The sequence below is a fragment of the Marmota monax genome, unplaced genomic scaffold, assembly GCF_021218885.2.
Source record: "Marmota monax isolate L192 unplaced genomic scaffold, Marmota_monax_Labrador192_F-V1.1 WCK01_AAM20220418_F8-fsc00014, whole genome shotgun sequence".
Taxonomy (NCBI): Eukaryota; Metazoa; Chordata; class Mammalia; order Rodentia; family Sciuridae; genus Marmota; species Marmota monax.
Window position 1 is genome coordinate 33,395,463 of NW_026695222.1, and position 27,912 is coordinate 33,423,374.

At 40.5% G+C, this 27,912-nt stretch overlaps 1 protein-coding gene across 8 annotated transcripts in view; it reads right to left on the reverse strand.

Moving 5' to 3' along the window:
• Nucleotides 1-20,748, reverse strand: part of Ncoa3 (nuclear receptor coactivator 3) — a 123,322-nt gene extending 102,574 nt beyond the window's left edge. For all 8 annotated transcript variants that reach the window (XM_046432886.2, XM_046432885.2, XM_046432881.2 and 5 more), the window contains exon 1: nucleotides 20,598-20,748. The gene's annotated coding sequence lies outside the window, so the exon portion shown is untranslated. The remainder of the gene's footprint in view (nucleotides 1-20,597) is intronic.
• Between the last annotated feature and the right edge of the window lie 7,164 nt (nucleotides 20,749-27,912).

The window sequence follows — 27,912 nt, forward strand, 5'->3', positions numbered from 1 at the left end:
ATTACAGGTATGAAGACCACACCTGGCTTTTTTTTTTTTAATATTTATTTATTTAATTTTAGTTATAAATGGACACAACACCTTTGTTTGTATGTGGTGCTGAGGATCGAACCCGGGCCGCACGCATGCCAGGCGAGCGCGCTACCGCTTGAGCCACATCCCCAGCCCCACACCTGGCTTTTTAAAGAATTTTTTTAAAAGGGACAGTGATATAGCTCAGAGGTAGAGCTTCTCTAATTCAAGTCCCAGAACCCACCACACACACAAACAGTAACAATTAGGGCTGGGGTTGTAGCTCAGTTGGTAGAGTGCTTGCCTAGCACATGTGAGCCACTGGATTCGATGCTCAGCACCACATAAAAATAAAATAAAGGTATTGTGTCCATCTACTATAAAAAAATATTTGAGGGCTGGGACTGTGGCTCAGTGATGAATCGCTTGCCTAGCATGTGTGAGGCACTGGGTTCAATTCTCAGCACTGCATATAAATAAATAAAGGTCCATCAACAACTAATATATATATATATTTTTTTTTTAAAAGAGTTACCTTTAAAAAAATTTGGAAAAAAAGTGCAATTAAATTAAATTAATTAAAGCATACCTTTAGTCTTAGGTATTCAGGAGGCTAAGACAAGAAGACCACTTGAGCCAACAAGTTCAAGCCCAACCTGGGTAACAGCAAGACCTCAAGACCCTATCCCATGGAGGGGTGAGGGAGAGGGGGTGGGACAGGCTGGGATGAAGTTCAGTGGCAAAGGGCTTGTGCAGCAAAGCATACAAGAGGTCCTTGGGTTCAATCCCCAGCACCACAAACAAAAAAAAGAAGAAATTCAAAGTATTGACATTGACCACTATTTAATAAAGAGGCAAGTAATTCCTATAACCTTTGTAATGCCAAAGGAATAATAATTTGTTTTCATTAAATCATAGTGTAATGTTATATTCATGAAGGAGACAGAAATTTGTTTATGTTCCATTGCCTGCACCAAAGAATAAGATCTTCTCTGGGCAAACCTTTTCCAACTCAAATTTGTATGTCCTAGAATGCTTTACATAAATCAGGAAAACAATAAATGTTCATTATTTACAAATCAAGTCTTTGGGCTAGGGATGTATGTGCTTCAGTGATAGAGTTGTTGCCTAGCATGTGCAAGGCACTGGGTTCAATCCGCACCACTATAAGGAAGAGGGGAAAAAGAGTATGTACCTAAAGCCAAGGAAATAGATACTATTTTATGAAAATAAAAACCAAATAATGGTTTTTATACTGGGGGGAGGGGGGCTGAGGATAATTATTCACAATAATTCATTCCCAAAAGATACCAGTAATCAAAGTAAAACTAAAGTAGGGACTGGGGTCAGTGGTAGAGCGTTTCCCTAGCACATGTGAGGCACTGGGTTTGACTCTCAGCACAATAAATAAATAAATAAATATCCATTGACAACTAAAACTTATATTTAAAAACTAAAGTAGGCATTTACTTTGAGGTTTTCTCATATCTTGTTTTAAAGCCTGAGGAACACACAATCGGCATGTACTGAATGTCCATGTGTACTCAGAAAGTTGTCAGTCACTAAAAAGACTTATAAATTCTGCATTATCTAGTAAAAGGATGCTCGTTATCTAGTTAGGGAGACTAATACCAGTGAAGCATTCATTATACAGAGCATCTTGTGGTACGTACCAAGTGCCAAACTGAACAGTTCAGACAAGGAGCTTGGGAAGGAACATAATGGTGGGGGTATGGAGCACTGGTAACACATGTAATTAGCATTCACTAATTATGTGGATTCAACCTCCGCTGTGGGGCGGGTGGGGAGAGAAAGTATATGCCAGTGAATCTTGGATGGAGAGTTTGATAAAACCAAACGTTTCTAGTCATTTGGTCCAAAAACATTTGAATTACCCTTGATTCTCACCCCACCCCCAAGAGAATCCTTTACAAAAACCTGTTGGCTATACCTTCAAAATACATACAGAATCTTCTGGGCACAGTGGTACAAGCATGTAATCCCAGCAACTGGGGAGGCAGAGGAAAGGAGGAACACAAGTTTGAGGCCAGCCTCAGCAAGTTAGGGAGACCCTCAATGATTTATCAAGACCCTGTCTCAAAAAATAAAATGGACTGGGGATGTAGCTCAGTGGTAAAGCACCCGGGCTCAATCCCTGACAGCAAAACAAAATATATACAATTTTTTAAAAGATGACTGGGGATAAGCCAGGCACTCCTATAATCCTAGTGGCTCAGGAGGCTGAGGTGGGAAGATTGCAAGTTCAAAGCCAGTCTCAGCAATGTAGCAAGGCCCTAAGCAATTTAGTGATGTGGTGTGTGTGTGTGTGTGTGTGTGTGTATAGAAATGAATCATTATGTGTATGTGTATACATATACATGACCACTTCTCACCTCTACTGTCTAAGCCATTATCTCTTACCTGAATTACTGTAAAAGCCTTATAGTAAATCTTCTAGCTTGTACTCTTACAGGTTATTCTTCAAAGAGCAGCAGAAGGGATCATTTTAAAGCCAGATTCAGTTATTTGCTCTGCTAAATCCCTACAGAACATGAGGCAATGTGTACATGAACAAGTTCAAAGAAAAAAAAGACTAGAGAAATAGACATAGATGAGTTTATTGGTAGTCCTTATTATTTGTACTTTTCTGTATTTTCCATATGAACATGAATTAATCATTTTACAATTTTAAAAATGTTTAATTAAGAGAAAAATCTTGATATTTCTGGAATAGCTATAAATATAATTAAAACCTATAGCAGTTCCTCATTTTGCTCAAAGTAAAAGTTGAAATCCTTACAACTGCCTATGAGGTCCTACTGTTCTACTCAAATTTCTTCTCTTACTACTTACCCTTTGTTCACTGTGCTCCAGCATATTGATCACCTTGCCTTCTTCAAATATACTAAGAATGCTCCTACTAAAGGACTTTTTTTTTTTTTGTACCAGGGGACTCAACCACTGAGCCACATCCCCAGCCTTATTTTGTATTTTATTTAGAGATAGAGTCTCACTGAGTTGTTTAGTACCTCATTAAATTGCGGAGGCTGGCTTTGAACTTGTGATCCTCCTGTCTCAGCCTCACAAGCTGCTGGGATTACAGGCATGTGCCACCATGCCTGGCTAAAGGGCTTGGCACTGATTGTTCTCTCTAAACACAATGTTCCTCATGCCAACCCTACCTCCCAATAGTCACAAGTCTTCATTTCACTCTTTGCTCAGATGTTACTTTCTCAGTGAAATTTACCATGACTACCATCTAACATGTAAAACCCCAATACACTCCAGTTCCCAGTCCTTTACATGGCCTTACTCAATAGCCCTTCTGTTCAATGGTTATATGCCTAACATCTAGTGAATAGCCGACACACAGCTAGCACTCAATAGATCTTTGTAGTATATATATTAAGACAAGGGAGGCAGAAGTGGAGGGCAAAGACTATTGGAGGGTATGAGGATATGCATTTTTGAAGAGACAGACTAAAAAAGAAAATCATTCTGCCAGGAGCAGAGAAGACTTAAGCGAAGAAGCCTTCCAAAGGTAAAGAAGAGATTTGGTTAACAGTGAGCAGCCAGAAGTAAGGAACTTGAAGGCTGGAAAGCTGTCAGAAGAAAAAAGGTTACAGGCCAGAAGGAAATTTAGACTGAGAAAGAAGAAATAAAATATTTGGAGCTAGAATGAGGAGTGAGAAGGGGAAGTGCATGAGGAGGTCAGAAGAGTTATAGATACACAAAAGAGGAAGGATGAGAGGGTACAAGGAAGAAGTAGATTACAGGGAAGGGGTGGAGGACACTAATATGTCACAACACCATTTTCATTCAAATCTAAGACCTAACAGTCTGGGGGATAGATTATATTTTATATATATATGGCTTTATTTCCAAATATAAAGTGATTCAAGCAAGAGGATCACAAATTCAAGTCTAGCCTTGGCAATTCAGTGAGATCTTGTCAAAGTTGTGGGGGGAGGCTAGAAATGTAGCTCAGTGGTAAAACAGTCTTGGTTTCACTCTCCAGTGCTAGGGACAGGGAACAAATGAATGAGAATTTAAAAGGTTAATTCAAAGTTCAAAATAGTGGCCCAAACCTATAGTCCCAGGTACTAGGGACGTTGAGACAGGGGATCACTTGAAAACAAGAGTTTGAGGCCAGTCTAGGTAATATCGCAGGCTCCTGTTCCATAAATAAATAAAATTTTGAAAATAACAGGTCAATTCATAAAATCTGAATTCTTCTATCTTACTTTCATTCAAATTCTTCTTATTTTATTCCTTAATACCACTATTAAGAAATGAAACAAGGGCTGGGGATGTGGCTCAAGTGGTAGCGTGCTCACCTGGCATGCGTGAGGCACTGGGTTCGATTCTCAGCACCACATAAAAATAAAAATGAAAGATACTGGGTCCACCTAAAACTAAAAAATAAAATATTAAAAAAAAAAAAGAAATGAAACAAGATAGGCAACTACAATGTATCTGTGATCTACTGTTAAACATTCAGCTCTTCCTCTGCTTCTTACAGAACTATGCAACTTGGACCTCATCAGTGGGAAACAATATTGTTTGCTCTCCAATTTCTAAAAGCCTTTACTGGGGATATAGCTCAATGATAGACCACTTACCTAGCATATGTGAAGCCTCAGAATCAATCCTTAGAATCACAAAAAACACAATTTTAATATAAAGTCTACTAATCTTTTAAAAGATTGACAAGCACCTGAAATAGTTAAAATATTAAATATCTCTCGATTCACACGAACTACTGAACTTCTGCAAATCTTTATAAAACTTTTACTTTTCTCAGTATTCTATACAGTATAAAACCCTGCAAAATTTGTTTACACAGTACTGTGAAAAAATTACTCTATCTCCTCAGATGCACAATAAATCTACTGAAATTAAAAATTAAACTTGATGAAAACAATTAAGAATTCTGGAATCAGAAGAATTTTAAATAACTTTACAAATTCAGTGTTTATGCTACACTAATCAGGCAGAGATAAAACAAACATACAGTACCTTGGATGTGTGAATTTATGCACTGCTCACTAAAGCTGGCCCGATGCCATTTTATCATTGATAGAGTAGAGTGGCTTCAAATTCCACTCAGAGGGCAACTGCAGTTGCACTGAATCCAGCAGCATGAGCATGCCTGCATGTTATTATGGGAAATAGTGGAAAATTTCACAGGCTGACATCCAGAATGTCTGCGGTTCTTTTTCATATTTCTTTCTTCCTGCAAAGCAGTTATTAGAGCAGTACTCTGATTTTTTTAAAGCTGGAAATTTCCACTGTTTTTTTAAGAGGCCCTTCTTAAATGTAAATTGCAAAATGTTCCAAAATTCCAGCATGATAGAAATAATTCAGACAGAAAATAATTAAAATATACATCTTCAAAGTAGGATGAATGGACTGAGAAAGAAATTGAGACGTATCTCTTCCTAAGAAAAAAATAAATATATGTCCAGAGAGATACAAGAAATTTAAGGTCACAATAATTTAATATAACACTAAATATGAAAAATAGCATGTTGTGACACTCATATTTTCTTATTGGCTTATAGTACATTCAAAAGAGAATATGTGTCACTAGGATAGTTAAGAAAACACTATGAAGAGACAGTATAAGCTGGGCATAGAAACAAAAGCCTGGAGTTCAGCTACTCAGAAAGCTGATTTGTGAGGATCACTTAAGCCCACAGACAGAGGTCAGCCTGGGCCATGAAATGAGATTCCACATACTGCCCAAAAATATGTATCTGGGAGTAAAAGGTATACATCCTGCACTAATACAATAGTAAGCCATAAAAATTGGGTTTTTCAAGGCCAGTGGTGCAACATCCTAGCATGCTCTGTTTCAACCAAAGGGGGAAAAAACTTTTTGAGCTTTTTTAGTTTTTCAGTGAGGGCTAGACAAGGAACAATGACAAGAGCTCCTAGGCAATATTCAGTGTTTTTACTTTTTGCAAGCTAGGCATCAAATCCATAAATTACACATGCTAGGCAAGCAATCTACCACTAAGCCAAACCCCTAGTATCACTTTGGTTTTCAGCACCTTCTCATTAAGATTCTACCACACCCACATGTGTGATTTTTTTCCATTTTAATCTGTAATAATAAGTGAGAAAACAGACAAGGTCTTATTGATTCATTTTATTAAAGAGATAAAAGATTAAATTCCAGTAGAATGTGGCAGCTCACACTGGTAATCCCAGCTACTTGGGGGGCTGAGGTAGGAAGATCTCAAGTTCAAAGCCAGCCTGGACAACTTAGAGAGATCATTTCAAAACAAAAATAAAAAGGGCTGGGAATGTAGCTCAATGGTATAGTGGCCCCCCAAAAAAGGATACATATCCATATTGAATGAAGGAAAAAAAAAAAAAAATATATATATATATATATATATACATATATATATATATATATATATATATATATATATACATACATATATATAACTTTTACATATCAATAACAAAAACTGATTTTAAAAAGGAGGTGGGAAGGGGGAAAAGGAAAGGGAAAGATAGGGAAAGGAAGCAAAAGATTTCACCAAAGAAGGTAAAAGGAATATCAATTAAAATCATAAAGAGCCCAGCTTGGTAGCACAAATCCTTAATTCCAGTGACTGGTGAGGCTGAAGGATGAAGGATACCAACTTCCAGGCCAACCTCAAATTTAGCCAGTTCCTGCCTCAAAATAAAAAAAGAACTGGGAATGTAGCTAAGCAGTGAAGCACCCCTGGGTTCAATCCCCAGTATCAAATCATTTTATCATTGTCATCATCATCACAATGAGATACACTGCTCAAGGGGTAAACAAACTGTCATATATATTGTGAAAACATATTGCTGTATACATACAATAACTCAGCAATAAACAGAACTCCTAATACATGTAACAACATGAATCAATCTCACAGAATTAGGCAAAGAAAAAGAAGCTTAACATAACATACTATAGGACTAAAATTATTTGAAATTCTGAAAAGGCAAAGCTATACTGAGTGAACCTATAACACCTTACTTAACGCTTAGCCCCTAAGCTTGAGAACAAGACAAAGATGTCTAACCATCATTGTATTCAAGGCACCAGCTATCACAATAGAGCAAGAAAAAGAGAAAGCACAGTGACTGAAAATGACAAAACAAAATTGTCTTTATTCCAACAATATAATCACCTATGTATAAAATCCTACTCAAACTACATAAAAGCTATAAAAATTAATCAGGTTATTAGCAAGATTATAAAGTATTAAGTGAATATACAAAAATCAACTATATTTCTATACACTAACAAATTATTTTTAAAATTTCAATTTCTAATACTATTTATAAACACATTTAAAAACATGGAACTTAGGGCTGGGGATGTGGCTCAAGCGGTAACGCGCTCGCCTGGCATGCGCGGGGTGCTGGGTTCGATCCTCAGCACCACATAAAAATAAAGTAAAGATGTTGTGTCCTCCAAAAACTAAAAAATATTAAAAAAAAATATATGGAACTTAATGATAAATTTGACATACTTTATAAAATTTGTACACTGAGGGGCCAGGGTTGTGGCTCGGTGGTAGATCACTTGCCTAGCATGTGTGAGGGAGGCACTGGGTTCGATCCACAGCACCACATAAAATAATTTCTTTTCGATCCACAGCACCACATAAAATAATTTCTTTTAACATTTATTTTTTAGGTGTAGATGGACAAAACACAATGCCTTTATTTTTATGTGGTGCCAAGGACTGAACCTGGGTCCCGCCCATGCTGGGCGAGCGCTCTACAGCTGAGCCACAATCCCAGCCCCAAAATAAAAATATTTAAGAAAAAAAAAAATTTGTACACCGATAACTAAAAAACACTAAGAGAAATTAAAGACTAAATAAATGGAGAGAAGGTTTATGGAAGAGAAGGTGCAATATTGTTATGTCAATTCTCTCCATATTGATATTCATTATGATTCAATGCAATTACAATCAAAATCTCAACAGCCATTATATAGAAATCAACAAGCTGATTCTAACAATTATATGGAAATGCAAAGAAGCCAAAATACTTTGAAAAGAATAAAGCTGGAGACTTACTCTCTCTGATTTCAAGACTTCAATGTAGACAGTGTGGTACAGGGGAAAGACAAATACTGATATGCAGAGGTAGACACACAGATGCATCCATATGGACAAATACATGAAACAGAAAAGAGTCCAAAATATGATCTACATACACATGGTCTATTTACTTTCATCAAAGGTGCTAAGTTTATATATTGATAGCCACATACCAAACATGAACCTCAACCCTAATCTCATACCACATGCAAAAAATCAATTCAAATGAATCACATGCCTAAATTTAAGAACTACAATTGGGCAGACACTTAATCCCAGCAATTTGGGAAGATGAGGTAGGAAGATCAAAAGTTCAAGGCCAGCCTCACCAAATTAGCAAAACCCATTTCAAAATTAAAAAATGAAAAAGGGCTAAGGATGCAGCTCAGTGGCTAAGTGCCCCTGGGTTCAATACCCGATACAAAAAAATAAATAAATAAAACTAAAATAATAAAACTTCTAGAGGAAAACAGAAGTCAAAAGTCTTTTTTCTTTTTTTGGGGGGGAGGGGGGGTGTTAGCATGTATTGAACACAGGGGCACTTTACCCCTGAGCCACATGCCCAGCCATTTTCTGGTTTTGAGTTTGGGTTTTTAAGATAGGGTCTCACTAAGTTGTTGAGGCTGGCTTTGAATTTAGAATCTTCCGGCCTCAGCCACCCAAGAGGCTGGGATTACAGGCACGCGCCACAACACCCAGCAAGTCTTAATGACTATGAAGTCAGCAAAGATTTTTTAAATATAGCATGAAAAGTATGAACAATAAAAGAAAAAGCAAAAAGTGATAAATGAACTCCAGAAACATTTAAAATTTTTGCTCCTTCAAAAATAGTTATGAGGTGCTGGGGCTGTATGTGGCTCAGTGGCAAGGCACTTGCCTAACCACATAAAAAATTAACAAAGATATGTGTGTCCCTCTACAACTAAAAAAATTTTTTAAAAAATAGTTACAAAAACAAAATAGGGCACAAACTCAAAGAAACTATGTACAAAATTTATGGTTTTAAAAAAAAGAGTTTTGCACCTTAAAGAATCCTTACATCTAAGTAAGATGACAGCTGGGCACAGTGGCAGACAGACACCTCTAATCCTAGCAACTCAGGAGGCTGAGGCAAGAGGATTTCAAGTTCAAGGCCACTTAGTGAGACCCTGTCTCAAAATAAAAAAGGGCTGGGATGTGGCTCAATGGCTAAGTGTCCCTGGGTTTGATCCCCAGTACCAAAGGAAAAAAAAAAGGAAGAAGATAAACACCCCAAATGAACAACAGGCAAAAGAGATGAACAGATACTTCTTCACACATGCACACAAAAAAACAAAAATATACTAATAAAAAAATAAGTAAAAGAAAAGATGTTCAACATCAGCCATTAGAGAAACTCAAAACCACAATGAAGACTGGAGGTGCAGTACAGTAATAAAATATTTATCTAGTATATGTGAAACACTCCATTCAATTTTCAGCAGTTTCAAGAAAGAAGGAAAAAAGAGCAATACAACACTATACACCCCAAAAATGGCTAACATTAAAAAGACTAATCACACCAAATGTTCATCAGAATGTGGAATTTTGCTGAGAGAAAAGTAAAATGGTACAATCACTTTGAGAAACAGTTGGCAACTTTTTAAAACTCTTAAATACTGAACATACACTCTCCATACAACCAATCCATTCCACTCCTGAGGATTTATCCCACAAAAATACAAACACAGGGGCTGGGATTATGGCTCAGTGGTACAGGCAGGACTGGGGTTCAATCCTCAGCACCACATAAAAATAAAGGCATTGTGTTGTGTCATCTACACCTAAAAAATAAATATAAAAAAAATACAAGCATATATCTATACACAGTCTAATGCAGAGAATTTCTTTTGATAAACATTTGGATTGTTTCTAGATTTTGATTATCACCAAGTAATGGGGAAACAGTGACATACCCAAACAACAGAGTAATATTAAGCAAATAAAAAAGGAAATCCAGTTACTTGGGAGGCTGAGGCAGGAGGATCACAAATTCAAGGCCAGCCGCAGCAATTTAGCAAGGCCCTATGAATTTATTTTCCTATACAGGTCATTATTGAAACAATTGGTAAATCTGAATAAAACCTACAGATTATTCTATTAACATTATTTTCAGTACTGAGGATTAAATCTCTGCCCTAGATAATGATTCCCCAAAACAAGAAATGTTTCTGTCCATATAAAATTCTTCAAAGTCCTACACACTGATCACTTGGTCATAAGTGATCCCTTTCCTCCTCTGAACATCTCTAAAACCAACTGATCACAGTTGGCCTTGGACTGAAGTACTGGTAAATACCTGAATGTGTGCACTTGAAGGTCAAAAAAACTTGTTAGTGTCTTACATAGTAAAAGCTTAATAAACACTGATTAAGTATGTATGTGCATGGAGGAGTAGGCAACAGCTAAGCAGTAGCAAATTAAGGATGACTAAAGTTTAAAGGCCTCATAGCTAAGAGAATGACAGTACAAAAATTCAGTTTTTTAAAAAAAGTCACAGCCAGGTGCAGTGGCACACACTTATAATCCCAGTGGGTCAGGAGATTGAGGCAAGAGGATCTCAAATTCAAAGCCAGCTTCACCAAATTAGCGAGGGCCTAAGAAATTCAGTGAGGCCCTGTCTCTAAACAAAATACAAAAAAGGGCTGGGGATGTGCCTCAGTGGTTGAGTGCCCCCGTTCAATTCCCAGTACCACAAAATAAAAAAGACACATTGGGGTGCAGTGGTGCACACCTGCAATCCCATCAGCTCAGGAGGCTGAGGCAGGAGGATACCAAGTTCAAAGTCAGTCTCAGCAACTAAATTGTTTAGGTCCTATGCAATTTAAATAGACCCTGTCTCAAAAATTTTTTTAAAAGGGCTGGGGATGTTGCTAAGTGGTTGTGCACCACTGCATTCAATTCCCGGTTCCCCCACCCTCTGCAAAAAAAAAAAAAAGTCACACATGGGAGTGATTTTATACTTTAGAAAGAAAATACTGCAGGTTATTGGCAAGTTTGTGACTGCAGGTTTGCTTAATTTGGGATCTGTACACCCAAGCCTTCCTCCATTCTAGACATAGTTATGTACTTGAAAGAAGCTTCCTGAATTCCATTTTAGTAATTTCTGATGAAAATGTTTTTAAAACTTAATACAGAAATAGTCCTGTCTCGTTCTGGGAAGATGATGCCATTGACCATCCAATATCCAAATATAAATGTGAAGTTGTTTTTTCTCACTGATGGAGTTAGCAAAGGTTTGCTCCACTAGTGATGGAGACCACTATCTGGGCTGGGATTGAAACACTAACCTGGGCTGGAGTTGTAGCTCAGTGGTAGAGCACTTATCTAGCACATGTATCAGCACCACATAAAAATAAAGGTATAGTACTATAATCCCAGCGGCTTAGGAGGCTAAGACAAAAGGATCACGAGTTCAAAACCAGCTTCAGCAATGGCCAGGCACTAAGCAACTCAGTTAGACTTGTCTCTAAGTAAAATACAAAATAGAGTTGTCCCGGGATGCAGCTCAGTGGTCGAGTGCCCCTAAATTCAATCCCCAGTACTAAATAAATAAGTAAAAAAAAAAAAAATTATATATATAAAGGTATTGTGTCCATCTACAACTAAAAAAAAAACCAAATAAACACTGACCTGAGACACAAGGTCCAGGCAAGTAAGAGGAAACAGATGAGCGAAGGATGCACAGACTGAAGACAATCTGGTGAAGAGAACACTGGGTAATCCTTAATACATTTTCAGATAAAGCTAACAAATTTTAGTCTGGAAATAACTAGCTGATAAGCTACTCTATAGGGCACCTTACATTCAGTGATCCATTTCACTGACAGTTTTCCTAAGTAAGTAACATCACTTTACTTTCTTACAGTAGAAGGAGTTCAAAGGCATTTTGTTCTCAAACTTTTTTTTTTGGTGGGAGGGGGGGTGCATAGGAGGTGTTCTAGGGATTGAACCAGGGGCACTTAACTGAGCCACACCCCCAGCCTTTTTTTTTTTTTTTTTCATTTTTTGTTTAGCAATGGGGCTTTACTAAGTTGCTCAGGGCCTCATTCAGTTGCTGAGGCTGTTTTGTTTTTGTTTTGTTTTTGTTTTTGTTTTTGTTTTTTTTTAAGTAAAAAGGAGTTTACTAGTAAAGGAGACTGAGACTGGCTTTGAACTTGCAATTTTCCTGTCTCAGCCTCCTGAGCCACTGGGATTAGAGGTGTGGGACACCCTGCCCAGCTCTATCCCCAAACTCTTAATGATGAATCAGCATTGGAAACTGCATCTGACTTCACATTGCCTGGCATAAAGAGTTTAATGCACTTAATGTTTGATCAATAAAATTTAAACTGAGCTGGGGGTGCAGCAGTGGTAGAGCACTTCCTGGGTATGCCAGGGCCTGAATTTGATAACCCACACAGAAAAAAAAAAGAAAAGAAAAGAAAGAAAAAGTGAAAAGACTTAATAAAAGACCATTCTAGCCAGGCAAGGTAGCACATGTCTGTAATCCCTGCTACTCAGGAGGCTAAGGAGAGGAGAATCAAGGAGTTCAAGAACTGCTTGGGCAACTTAATGAAACCCTGACTCAAAATAAAATTTTAAGTCTGGGGATGTAGGTCAGTGGCACACATGAGGCCCTAGGTTCAATCCTTAGTGCTACCAAAACAAAACAAAACAAAAAAGGAAAAGCCACAAACCTGACAATTTTTTTTTAAGGACTTATGATATAGGGAGCACACTCCTACGTTCAAACCCTCGCACCACCAAAAAAAAAAAAAAAAAAAAAAAAAATCAATGATGCCTTAAATTAGTAGTATTTTCTAACATAAGGAGCCTTGAGGATCACACATGGCACCCCTTTGTTTTACAAATTTTAAAGTAAAGAACACTGACTTACTCAAAGCTTGCAGTACAGGCTTACAAGTTATTCTGAACTCTTTAAAAAATTATTTTCAAAGTAACAGGCTAACAAATGATATTGATCAGGTACCAAAATGAGAAAAATATCTAGTGATATTTTTTAAGTTGTTTGGAAACAAGTACGGGATCATGCTGCACTCTCCAACAGCAATTAACTTTCATTTATTAAAATGTCAGTTTAGGATATTTAGATTATGATAAACATTTACCAAAAAGTAAAATAATTTGGCCTTAGATTTCATTTAAACAGAAGAGTGAAAAATATTTATTTACATGAAAAGTTCCCCTCTTTTTGTTGTTAAGCCTCTTTCTTCCCCCTCTTTTGTACTAACGTTCTCAAATGCATGAGACAGAGGAACAATACCTCAATACAAGGGGCAGGCTTCCTGCCTACTAGTCAGTCATTATTCTTAAGACTTGAGAACTTTCAAAACACTGCTTGAGTTGCTTTGAAATTCCTCTTTCAGATTTTCCCTCCTTTGTGGAACATCTATTTAAAAGAATGACTTCAAAAATGTCTCACTGAACTCAATCAAAATTCTCTAGGCAAACTAAAAAAAATGACAGCTTTAGATACAAAGGTTGAATGTAATTGCCTTTAAATTTGTCAAACACCAACCAAACATACAGGACAAAAAGTAAAGTATATTTCTGGCCAGGCATAGAATAGCTTTTTCTCATTCTATAGAAATTAAACCTGTTTCTGAGAAATTCCATAGTTATAGATAAATTATCTCAAAGTTGAAGACCACAATATTACCAATACTTTTTTAAAAAATACCATTTAAAAATCTAAAGATCTCAAACTACATTAAGCCAAAAGGACTAACTCAATTATTACTGACTTCAAGACAGCTTCACACTAAAATGAAGTACACTCATTCATTTTAAAAAGTTGTCAGGAACAGAAAAAATTATCAGCAGCAATCACCTGAGAATCTGGAAAATTTCTCATTTCCTCTGACTGCATTCTGACAGTGGTACTACTTACTAATAAACATACTAAAACAATAAAGTTACTTGCGACATGGGGACGTGAGATAGACAAATTATCTGCCCAGGTTAACGTGGGTTCTTTCTTTTTCAAAGGCACAACATTAAAAATGAAAGATTCATGAGTAATGACTTGTCAAACTATTACAATAAATAGAAATTTTTCCAAAACCTCTAATGCCTCTAACAAAAAGACTATTTTAAACAATATTTGATAAAGCCTAGCCCAATATGGTGGTGCACGCCTGTAATCCCAGCCACTCAAAAGGCAGAGGCAGGAGGACTGCAAATTCAAGGTCAACCTGGGCAATTTAGCAAGAACCTTGTCTCAAAATAAAAATGAACTGCAGGTGTAGCTCAGTGGTAGAGCATCCCTGGGTTCAATCCCCAGCCACAAAAACTAAGTAAAAATTAAAAATAAAGCCTAATTCCAGTACAACAAAATAATTTAGCTAGTCCCCTGGCGTTTGTTATAATGGGATTTAAACTGTACACTCAACATTCAATTAACCATAAGGTTTATCCTAATTGAGGATTATGCTGACTTCTGTGGTCCTTTCCTATCTATCCATCTACCACTCCAATTTAGCTGCCATAGCTACCAAAAGCAAAGCCCCAGGGAGCAGATTATCCATTACTATGTGATACCCAGGCCAATATTCCTTTTTCATTACTATGTAGATAATCGAGAGTAAAATTTACTACTCTGGGAGGCTGAGGCAGGATAGCAAATTCAAGGCCAGCCTGGGCAATTTAGCAAGACCTTGTCTCAAAATAAAATAAAAATGGCTGGGAATGTAGTTCAGTGATAAGAATTCTTCCCTAGCATGCTGAAGGCTCTGGGTTCAATCCCCGGTGGGTGGGAGGGTGGGAGGGGGAGAAGGAAGGAAGGAAGGAAAAAGAGAAAAAAAAATTTAGTAATCTACTCAGCCTGGTTTCCAAAAAGAGCAGCTCAGCTACATAACCCTTACTTATATCTTCTAACCAAGGAAATCAAACATTTCAACAGAATATCTTCATAGAGATAATAGACAAAAAAAGGTCACATCATTTTCTAGAACGTATCAATTAAAAAATTAACAGAGCTAAGCTCAATGGAACATGCCTGTAATTTCACCAACTCAGGAAGCCAAGGCAAGAAGATATATAGTTTGATGTCAACCTGGAGAACTTAGTGAGACTCTGCCTCAAAAAGCAAAAAGAACTGGGGATGTAGCTCAGTGGTATAGCACCCCTGATTTCAATCCCCAGCACACAAAAAAAGAATTAACAGAAAAGGAAAAACAGAACACAGCTGTTTCTAACAAAAACTATGAAAATAGGAAAAGGACTAGGGATGTAGCGCTATGATGTAGCTCTGCAGTGGAACACTTGCCTAGCAGGCATAAGGCCCTACAGACCAGCACAGGGGTGGAGGGACAATACAGGTTATGACACTGAACACTATGAAAAAAAGGAAAGACACTAGTCCAAAACCTGTTCTACAATCAGGCTGAATTCCTTCCTCTGCCTCTAGGACACAGAGTTTACTACACAATTAAATAAACCTTTATTACTGCCCCCACTATAAATTGACCTAGAGCAGCAAAAATTATCCTAAACTAAGCTAATGCTGACAAAATTAGAAACTGGCAATATGCTGCCTAATATTATTTAGTTTGTGACTAAACTGGCCTTTCTAGACAGTATAGGTCTTCCTTTTCTACTGCTGTACATATTCTGGCCATTTTTCTGTTCCTTTAACAACTAGATGGCAGAAAAGTTAATTCCATTATTTGTTAGGAGGTTGAAAATAAGGTTAGACAGTAAATAAACTGTAGTCTAAACCCAAAATAATCTCCCATAAACCCTCTCAGAAAAACAATAAATAAAGATATTTACCCGGCAAACACTAACAAACTGATGAATAAGCCTCATTACAGCACATCTCCTCCTTCACCTTAACCGTTAAATGTTCATTTTGTAATCCCCCCATTCCAAAAAGCACTCATAAAAATGGAAGAAAATGCCAACATTAAACTGCAGCACTCATATCAAAACTATCCCTTAGAATCTAGTCACCTTTTTCTTCCAGTCTGCTGAACTTAAAAAAAAAAAAAAAAATCATATATTACCAATGCTAATTTTCTGCTCCCAGAGCTTCCACCACTAAATAATACAAAAAAGAAATATTCTATAATATACTATGGAGTATAATAAATTCAACTAAAATGGTACAGGTATCTCTGCAGAGCTTAATGTATGAGAAACTGTAGTCAACTTCTCAATAACCCACAACTCTGTTTTACTGGTCCCAGGAAGCATTAACAGAGTAACAACTGTATTAAATTGTTGCCAATTTGCTATATAGACAATCAGCCACTGGAGGCTACACTAGTTGTAAACTTGCAACAAATTAGAAGTTTTCAAAAGTACTCTACATCTTCTGGTCAAGGTTTGAAATTATGTAGCTCAAAAATTTTTAAACTCACCTGGCATGCGCGGGGTGCTGGGTTCGATCCTCAGCACCACATTAAAAAAAAAAATAAAGATGTGTCCATCGAAAACTAAAATAAATAAATAAATAAATAAATAAATATTTTGGGCTGGGGATGTGGCTCAAGCGCGCTCGCCTGGCATGCATGCGGCCCGGGTTCGATCCTCAGCACCACATACAAACAAAGATGTTGTGTCCACCGATAACTAAAAAAATAAATATTAAAATTCTCTCTCTCTCTCTCTCTCTCTCTCTCTCTCTTTAAAAAAAAAAATTTAAAAAGAAGTCCTATTGCCTGCCTGTAATGTCAGCTACCCCAAGGCTGAGGCATGAGAATAGTGAATATGAGACTCCCCCTTTTTTAAAAAATAAAATTTGAAGGATAGGGGTGGCTGGGAGTATTGCTCAATGCTCTGTAGCATCATAATGTGAGAGGCCCTGGGATCTGAGTACTGGAGTACTAAAAAAGAAACAACATAAATGACTTTTGGGCTTTTTTCTTAACAACCAATTAGGAATAGGACAATAGTAGGTTGCTGGGTTTTGTTTTGTTTTCCATCTTACCCTACTGTCCAAACTAAAAGATATTTTGAACATATCATACATTTTAGTTGTAGATGGACACAATACCTTTACTTTTTTTAAAAAATGTGGTGCTAAGGATGGAACTCAGTGCCTCACATGTGCTAGGCAAGTGCTCTCTACCACTGAACTACAACCCCGGACCTAGATTATTTCTTTATTAAGTTGTTGATAGACTTTTTTTTTTTAATTCATTTATAGTTGGTGCTGAGCATCAAATCCAGTGCCTCACACAAACTAAGCAAGCACTCTACCATTGAGCCATAACCCCAGCCCCCTATATTATTCTTTTAAAAATAAATTATTCTTTTTCAAAAATTACAGCAGGGCACAGTGGCATATACCTAAAATCCCAGCAACTCAGGAGGCTGAAACAGGAGAACCACAGTTTGAGGCCAGCTTCAGCAATTTAGGGAGATCATGTCTCAAAATAAAAAGGCCCAGGATGTAGTCCAGTAGTACAGTGCCACTAAGTTCAATGCCCAGTACCTGAAATAAACTATTTTTTTCTTTAGTGTAATGTCCCTGACATAACAAAAAAAAAAAAAAAGAGAGAGAGAGATTTTTTTTTTTTTTTTAAATTTCAAAAGATAGTTGTCAAGAAGGCATTAGTGCTAGGTATGGTGGTTCACACCTACAATCCCAGCAACTTGGGCAATTGAAGCAGGATCATAAATTCCAAGCCAGCCTCAGTAACTTGGTAGGGCCCTAAGCAACTTCTCAAAATAAAAAACAGGCAGGCACAGTGGCACACTTAGGAGACTGAGGCAGGAGGATCACAGGTTCAAGGCCAACAGCAGCAACTTAGTGAGGCACTAAGCAACTGAGAGACCTTGTCTCAAAATATAAAAATCAAAAAAAATGAAAATAAAAAGGGCTAGGGATGTGGCTCCGTGGAAAGCACCTCTGGGTTCAATCCCCAGTACCCCCCCCCCCTTCAAAAAAAAACAGGCAAGAAGAAAGAAGGCATTAATTAGCAACCATTTCAAGAACTTTATACAACTCCTGAGGGGAAAAAAGATCTAGGGTTCAACAGTATACTCACTCTTTACTGAATGAATTCTTATTTGCTTGGGATGGGGTTGCTTCACAGAAATAATTTTTTTTAATAACTTATCTCTTTTTTTAAAGAGAGAGAGAGAGAATTTTTTAATATTTACTTTTTAGTTTTTCGGCGGACACAACATCTTTTTATTTGTACCTGGTGCTGAGGATCGAACCCAGCGTCCCGTGCATGCCAGGCGAGCATACTTGAGCCACATCCCCAGCCCAGAATTAATTTTTATACCAGGCGAAATACACAATATAATTACTTTCAAAATACAGTGAAATTGAATGGGGTGTAGTTCAACAATACAGCACCTGCTTAGCATGTATTGGTCCCTGGGTTCAATCCGCAGCACCCAAAAAAATATAGATAGATACACGCATAAGTTATGTAATGTTAATTCCTAATAACCTAGCTCTAATATCATTGAACTGTGATATCTAATATCAACAAACCATGTTAATAAATTCTTAAAACAATATTCTAAAATGTATTAAAAATGGAAACTTTGTTGATTAAGCTGAACTTTGTATTTTCAAAGCCTCCATAGTAAAGGGATATTCTGGTAGAAGCAGTTCATATAACTGCTCTAGAAACAATTACAGCCCCCCACTTACTCCACAATCCCCAACTCCAAAATCTACTTCTATATGCCAAAAGCTGGCATATGCCTCTTTTTGGTTTTTTGATGCTCATTGGACAACTAGTCATTTCTACCAGTATAGAAAATCCCCTACAATTCAGGATCACAGGCAATTTAGATTACTACTCATTTAAATGCAGAACCTGAAGTAACCTCCAGAGTCAGGAGCCATAGTGTTCGATATCATTTTACATTTTACAGAGGCTTTATCTTACATACAAACAATGACCCTAGTTGGGTTCTTCATCCTAAACACTGAAAGACTGTTATTTCTTTTAAGATATGAGTAAATAAAGAAACACAGTAAGTTCAGAAGAACCTTTCCAATAGCTACCAACATTTTTAAAGACAATAAAAAGAAGAAAACAGCGTTCCCACCACATTTCCCTTTCCTTCTGTTCATTTTATTTCCCGGCTTTGGGTATCCAACATGCTGTGTTTCAAATAAAAATTTTCAAATAATTAGCCTGAAAACCAAAGATAACTCTAGAAAATGATTAACAGTCACTGCCTCCGAAGGGGAATTATAGGGTTTGAAGGGAAAGAGATTGATTTCTCCATGTTTTTGTACTTCTTCAGTTGTATATTATATGTCCAAATAAACTAACAGTAATTTGAAATTGTTTTAAAAGAACAGTTCACGAACTTACAGGTTTCCATTAACATTTTAATTCAGGCAGCATTCGCTCAAGATCTATTTTCCCCCCAATCATCTTTTTAAACAACCTGCCGCAACAAAAACGCTTTCTTGCAGCCACATCAGTTAGTTGGAGCCGAGGGCAGGCATTTAAATCAAGGAGATGCAGCAATCGCACTCCACACTACTACCCTCACTCATCTCATTCAACTCCGCGGAAAACCACTGCAGCAAGACAGCTGTTACGCGCCTTCCTGTTTCTTTACGGGCACAGGCTTAATAACAAAAACAGGTTGGCTTTGAGGCTCTGCTCAAAAACTGCAAAAAGGAAGTCTTGCCCGGGGTGGGGGGCAGTTTCGACTTGGAGCGAGTTTCACCCGTTGCGTGTCATTCCATCTGCGAGTCCTGAACTCCTCCTGCCAAGTGCGATTTCGAGATGCTCAGTCCCTCTCCTAACTATTCTTCGGGTCCACTTCCCCCCCCCCAGATGCCCTCCAAATGCCTGGGAAGCAACTAAGCCTCCCAACGCCCCACGGCCCCTTTTTAAGGCAAGTGCGAGTCACAAATTGAACCAACGAAACAAGGGAGCCTGGCCGCGAGCAGGGCAAAAGGTAACGAGGTGGCCAATGCAAAGCTGACCCCGCCAACTGCCCGCTGCCCAGCCTGCCGGCCAGCGGCACGATAGTAAAACGCCTCCTTACTGAGGAAACTGCCCAGAACCTGCCCGAGCCCAAAATGGAAATTCCGCAGAAATTCCGTGCTCCGGTCCAGTCCGCCGCCGAGTGCGGGAGGCAGCGCGCGGCGGGAGGGAGGGCGGGCGGGGGTCTGCGCGGCGCCCCGAGCCCGGCGGCCGCGGCGGGCGGAGGAGGGGCGCGGAGCCCGGGGCGCAGCCCGGCGCCGCGAGGGCGGCGGGAGGACAAAACTTTGGGACCCCCCCCAACTCCGCGGCGACCCTCGACGCGGGGACCCGCGCCCGCCCCGCCCGGGCTCCCGTCCGCCGGCGCGGGCTGCGGAGGCTGAGGGAGCGGCGTGGCCCCGAGCTGCCCGGCGCGCCCCTCCGCGCCTCGCCGGAGCCCGAGCCCGAGCTCGAGCCGCGGCTCGCGACAGCCCGGGCGCCGCGCCCTCTGCCCCCGCCTCGCACCCACCCCTCGCCGGCCGCCGCCTCCTTTATCTCCACTCACCTCCCGCCGCCATTTTCCTCGCAGCTCAGCTTGAAGTCGGAAACTAGCCGCTCAGCCCGCAGCCACCGCCACCGACTCCGCCGCGGCCGCCGCCGTCGCTGTGAGGGGCTGAGGCGGCAGCCGCTGGAGCCGCGGCGCGGGGGCCGCTGGGATATGTAGTCCCGCGGCCACGCCCAGCACTACCGGTCCCAGGGGGCCTTGCGCGCCCCGCCAGGGCGTCCACAGCGGAGGGCGTGGCCGCGCGGTACCCCGCGGCGGCCTTTGCCCCCGGCCTTCCCGGAGCCGGTGAGAGCTCGGGAGAGCCGGAGTGCCGCCCTCGCCCAGCCCTGGGTGTTTATCATGCTTGCCTTCACCCACTGGCGTCTTACCTTTATGGAGGGTTTGTCGTATGCAAAACACGGGTCCTCAGAATCAGCATCCCTGGAGACCCTCATTTTGCAGATGAGCAAACCGAGGCACCAGGTCAGAACCCCAGAGGTGCCCGTCCGACGCCGGGCCATTGGGAGGAAGGTTGTTGGGCAACAGGATATTCACAGCATACTCAGTTCCTGAGTGGTATCCCTCCGAGGGTTTCTGATTTACAACTGGGAACGTCTGGCTTTACCGTGGAGAGGCAGACGCCACCTCAACCAAGGGACAGAGGGAACCTGGCGTCACCCGTAGCCGGTCAGTGTGTGTGTCTCCTGCTACCATGCAACAGGGAAGGCCCAGAAAGCATGATCCTACCTCTGAAGCGTAGTTTAAAAAAAAAAAAAAAAAAAAAAAACCTTGATCCAACTGTAAAAAATTATCATGGGGCCGGGCCTCAGTGGTAGAGCACTCCTCTAGCGCGGCTGCGAGGCCCGGGTTCAATCCTCAGCACCACATCAAAATAAATAAAGGTGTCCAACTAAAAACTAAATATTATTTTTAAATCATACAAAATAATCATACAAATCTGGAATATGGAACATTGTTTGACACAACTAGCCTAGACATTTAAAAATATCAAAGCACAAAACAGGTGAAAACCAAATGCAATATGAGATTCGGTTCGACCCAGAATAATCTTTCTATGTAAAGAGATTTTGGGGAGGAATGTTTTGTTGTTGAGAGCGTTGTTTTTTTTGTTTGTTTGTTTGTTTTGTTTTGTTAATATTTTTAGTTGTAGGTGGACACAATACCTTTATTTTGTTTATTTTTATGTGGTGCTAGGGATCGAACCCAGGGCCTTGCACATGCTAGGCGAGCGCTCTACCCCTGAGCCTCAGTCACAGCCTGACCGAATTAGTATGAAATGTCTTAAGCGTGAATAAAATAATCTGGTAGCTCCACTGTCACCACCATCACCCCCCCACACCCACACCCACCCCGGACTATTGCAGCAGCCTCTTCACCGATCTCCTTTTTCCATCCTAACCCTCCTGGAGTCCGTCCTCCATACAGCATCAAGAAGGACCCTGTAAAAACCAACTCTGTCTGTGTTCCTACTCCATAATCTTGCAGTAACCCCGGAAGTACCACGTAACCTGTCCCTCAACTCCCTTTCCTCCCCTGAGCTCTTTGGCCACTTGTCTTCCACTCACTGCTGTACCCAGGGAAACGGGAGCCCTCCAGGGTCTCCAATATGCTTGACCCACTGCAGCCTCAGGAGGACCTTACTTGCTGTTTTTCCTGCCTAAAACCTAAATGACCCACTCCCTCTTCTCCCCTTGAACACTGTCCACATGTCACTCCTCAGTGAGAGGCTTTTCCATAATTGCTGTATTTTACGTTCTTGCCCACTCGCACCCCAGCTTTCCCCTGCCTTCTTCCCTGATTTGTTCCTCTCCAAGGTACCTTTCATCACTAGGAAAACCATATATCTGTGCTTACCTGTTATTTAATATCTTCTCTCCTCACAAGAATCAAAGCTCCATGAAGGGAAAGTCTCCTTCCCTGATGTCCCTTCAACACCCCCTGCAGAGCTTACCAATACCAGGTGTTCAGGCGCTGTTTGCTGCATGGCTGGGTGTTGGTGGCAGTAGCCTAGAATCCCAGCTACTTGAGAGACTGAGGCAGGAGGTGGCAGGTTCAAGACCAGCCTCAGCAACTTATGAAGACCCCGTCTACAAATAAAAGTTCTTTTTTTCCTTGAGTGTTGGGGTTGTAGCTCAGTGGTGGAGTGCAATATGCATGTATGTATGTACTGCAAGGATGAATTCACTCTCTTACCAAATGACAGGTAATAAGTAAATACTGAATTAGGTACAGAGAATGCAGAGATGGAAACTAGACTTCAGACCCACATGGCCTTTCACCTGGGCAACTGAAACTGCCTCCCAGCCACTCTACGCTTCTTGCTTTTCTCGTCGGCCCTCTGCAGCCATTTCTCACTAGGTAACAGAGGGATCTTTGTAAAATTATATATTAAGACACATCAGCTCCAACTTGAACACCTTCCAGTGGCGTCCCATAAATTTTGGAATAAAACCCAGACTCTCACTGAGCTTTCTTGACCTCAAACAATATATCTCTACCCGTTTCCACCCAGGCCAGACACAGACTTCTGCATGTGTCTAGCATACTCCTGCCTCAGGAGCTTTGTGCGTGTTGTTCCCTTTGTCTAGAATTTCCTTTCCTCCTGACTCATTCCCTGTTTTTATCCAGGTATCTGATGCAGTGCCTCCTCAGGTAGAACTTACACAGCTCTACACAGAGCCTGGTGTGGTGGTGCTTGCCTGTAACCCCAGTGACTTGGAGGTTAGGACAGGAGGATGGCAAGTTCAAGGTCAGCCTGGGCAAATTAGTGAGACTCTGTCTCAAAAGGCAATAAAAAGGGTTGGGGGTGTGGCTCAGTGCTAAAGCACCTGTGAGTTCAATCCTCAGTACCCACCCCCCCCAAGAAGAAAAGATCAATTTACTATTCAAATGCACTACATATGTGTGCAGAAAATACACATAGTTAAGCAGATACGTATATTTTCATAGAAAGTATAACTGATATTAACAGTAAAAAACTATGTACTCAAGTAGAGTCAGAGAAGATTCCAGGAAGAAGCAACTCCTGTGTTGATTTTGGTGGAGCTTCTAGGGGGATCCTTTCCTGAGTGCCAGCGGAGTGATGCTACTCTAGACCCAAATCCAAGCCAGCTGAGTCACAGGCTCGGGTAGAAGTCTGTGAAGAAAAGACACCTGCCCTCATTCTTTCCTCACCGTCTGCACGGGCCACCCCTCTCCTCCATGAAGAGGTTGATCTCATGTACCCTTCCTTGAACTGGGGCCGGCTCTGTGACTATTGCCCATCAGGAAATGGCAGAAGTAATATGGGGAGGACTTTAAGCTTGGGCCTTAAGATCATTGGCAGCTTTCATTTCCTTCCTCTTGGAATCCAGCTTCCCTGCTATGGGAAGCCCAAGCCACACGGGGAGCCCACACGGAGGAAAACTGGGGGACTCCAGGTAACAGTCCACGCTGAGATCCCAGGCAAGAGCCAGTAGCGAGTGCCAGCCCCCTGAGTGAGCCATCTTGCATATTTCAGTCCTTCCAGGCCTCAGGTAGCTACAAGCTGATCTGCAGATCCCATTGGACCTCAACAGAAGAACCACCCCACTGAGCCCTGTCAACCCGCAGAGTCATGGGAGATTTAAAAAAAAAGTGGTTGTTCTTTCAGTCATGAAACTCTACAGTGGTTTGTAATGCAGCAATAAATGATTGAAACACTCTGTAAACATGGATTTTTTTAATATATGTGTGTGTGTATATGCATATGTAAATATTTAGTTGTAGATGGACACAATACCTTTATTTATTTATATGTGGTCCTGAGGATCAAACCCAGTGCCTCGCACATTCTAGGCAAGTGCTGCACCACTGAGCCACAACCCCAGGCCCAAGCATAGACTTTTGTAGAACTGTTTTTAAAAATTTATTTTTTTTAATATTTTTGGTTGAACATGGACAGTATACCTTTGTTTTAATTATTTATTTATTTTTATGTTGGTGCTGAGGATCGAACCCAGTGCCTCTCCTATGCTAGGCAAGCACGGTACCATTGAGCCACAACCCCAGCCTTGGTTGAGAACTTTCAATAAGAAGAAAGAATAGCTTTAAATTCTAAAATTGCTCCAAAGAAAAATGGCTTGACTGTTGAACTGGAAGCGTGAACCCTGAGGACAGGATCAGAAGCTCAAGCAGATGGGATCAGGAGTTGCAGCTCTCCAAACACAAAGACCTTCTGCCCGAGACCTCCTGACCCTGTGAGAACCCTGCTTGTCTGCCCCCCAGAACAGAGCTCACTTCTCAAGGGAGCCTGCAGTCAGGGTCCTTGGGCTGCAGCAACAGCAGTAGATTCTGAAACGTCATGAACCGAATGCGGGAACTCACAGACTCCAAGGGAGTGAGGAGAACCGGGTCCAGAACGGTCAGCAAGGGAAGAGAGGGTGCCTGGACCTCTCATCTAGGACCCACCCAGATCTAAAGAAAACCAGTCTTTTCCTCCTGAATCTTCATCAGCTCATTCCAAGATTCCATAATCTGTTCCATTGATCTACTTTGGTCACATGTTACATATGCAAATAACAGACCACTAGACTTATCAAAATACAAACTAGGGCTGGGGTGGAGGCTCAGTGGTAGAGCGCTTGCCTAGCATGTGTGAGGCACTGGGTTCAGTTCTCGGCACCACATATAAATGAACAAAATAAAGGCCCAAATAAAACAAAATAACACCAACTTTAAAAAAAATTCAAACTAGAGCCAAACTTGGTGGCACATACTGTAAGGCCAGCTACTTGGGAGGCTGAGACAGGAGGATCTCAAGTTTAAGGCCAGCCTCAACAGTTTAGCAAGACTGTCTCAAAAAATAATAAAGGGGATGTGACTTAGTGATAGAGAGCCTTTGGGTTCGATCCCTAGTACCATAAATTTAAAAAAAAAAAAATGCTAACTAGCCTGCCAGCAATTTACTTCAAATGATTCAAAGGGGGCGGGGGGGGGGGAATTGCTGCCAGGCACGGTGGCACTTGCCTGTAATCCCAGTGGCTCAGGAAGCTGAGACAGGAGGATTCCGAGTTCAAAGCCAGCCTCAGCAATGGTAAGTTGCTAACCATTTGAGACCATGTCTCTAAATATAATACAAAATAGGGCTGGAAATGTGGCTCAGTGGTTGAATGCCCCTGAGTTCAATTCCCCGGTTCCAAAAATAGAAGAAAAAAAAAATGCTGGGCACAGTTGCACATGCCTGTAATCTCATTGGCTTTAGAGGCTAAGGCAGGAGGTTGAAAATTCAAGGCCAGCCTCAACAACTTATAGAGGCCCTAAGCAACTTATCAAGACCCTGTCTCAAAATAAAAATAAAAAGACCTGGGTCATAGCTCAGTGGTAAAGTGTTCCTGGGGTTAAACCCACAGTACTAAAAGAGAGAGAGAGAGAGAGAAGAGAGAGTGCATGTGAGCAAATGTGGCAAAATGTAACCAATTAGTAGAACTAGTTTTGGTGTGCATAGGTGTTTATTGTGTTGTTATTGTTGTTTGTTGCTTCTGCTGTTTTGGCTGCTGGGGATTAAACCTGAGGACTGCTCTTCCATTAAGCCCCACTCCAACCCCTATTATATATAAGTTCTTACAAGTTTTCTATAGACTTGTAAATTTCCAAAATAAAATGTTGGCAAGAAGGGGGAGAACTTATGGCAAGAAAAAAAAAGAGCTGGTACTAACCAAGCTGGTTTTGGTAGCACACACCTATAGTCCCAGCCACTCAGGAGGCTGAGGCAGGAGGATCTCTTTTGCCCACCAATTTAAGGCCAGCCTATGCAACATAGTGAGAAACCCATCTGAAAGAAAAAAAGATGCTAGTAACCAGAACTCAGAAATCTTTTCCTTGGCAGGCACCTTTGGAGTTCATCTAACCCTTGCAATAACACTAAGTAGTAGGTCTTTTTAAAAATCTTCCTACAGATGAGTCAGTGGAGGCCTTGAACAATTCAGCAACTTGCCCAAGGATATAAATGCAGGTCTACAAACTCATGATCTTAACTATAATGTTACTGCCCTTCCACAGACACATAGACAACAAAGACGTTCAGTTATCTCATAGAACATTTCTAGAGGTAAATAATTCCAGAACCAGGGTGGGGGCTGGGGCTGGGGCTGGGGCTCAGTTGGTAAAGCATTTGTCTTGCATGTCTGAGGCACTGGGTTTGTTCCTTAGCACCATATAAAAATAAATAAATAAAATAAAGGTACTTTTTATAAAAGAAGAAGAAAAGGAAAAAAAAAAGAAAGAAAGAACCAGGGTCTTGCAATTCTCCTGCACCGTCCTCAGTGTATTGTTTTTCTATCCTTAGCCTACAAGCCTCATGGTCACCAGATGGCTGCCACAGCGAAAGCATCACATCAACTCACAATGGAGTTCAAATGCAGGAACAGAAGAAGGAATGTTAAGAGAATTGTTACAACTTGCCTTTTTCTTTCTTTTAGATATAAAATCATCTGCAAAATTCTTCCTTTCCTTACTCTCAAAGAAATGTCTTCTTTTATCTCTTACAATGGAAACTGAGGCACGTGGCCATCCCCAACTGGAGTGAATGCTATTTCAGCCTTGGGCTGAAATGCCTCTTACCTGGGTCTAGCCCAAGGGCTCTATTTTGTTTTTTTCCTGCTTCTCTCACCATGCCCCGCTTTCTTCCATCTTTTATTGAGCTATAATATAACTTAGTGGTTAAAAATAAAAGCTTTGCCCAGTACAGTGGCGCATGCCTGTAATCTCAGTGGCTCAGGAGACTGAGGCAGGAGGATTGTTGAGTTCAAATCCAGCTTCAGCAAAAAATGAAGTGTTAAGCAACTCAGTGAGACCCGGTCTCTAAATAAAATACAAAATAGGGCTGGGGATGTGGATCGGTGGTCAAATGCCCCTGAGTTCAACCCCTGCCTCCCCCCACCCAGAAAAAAAAATACAATCTTTGCTGGGAGTACTGGCCCGTGTCTATAATCCCAGTGACTCAGAAGACTGAGAGGCAGGAGGATTTCATGTTCCAGACCAGCCCTGGCAATTTAGCAAACCATGTGTCAAAATACAGTTTTAAAAAGGGTTAGGGATATAGCTCACTAGCAGAGGGCTTGCCAAACATGTGCAGGTCATTGGGTTCAGTCCCCTGCACCACAAAAAAAAAAAGAATATGGGATTCTGGACTCACTGCCAAACTTGCTAATCCTGTTCTGCTACTTCCAAAGCTGTGTGACAATGGCTAGTGACTTGAACATTCTGTGCCTTGTTTCCTAAAAGGAGAACAATAATAATAATAATGACAACAGTAACAATAATAATATCTGTATCTTAGGTATTTTGAGAAGTAAAT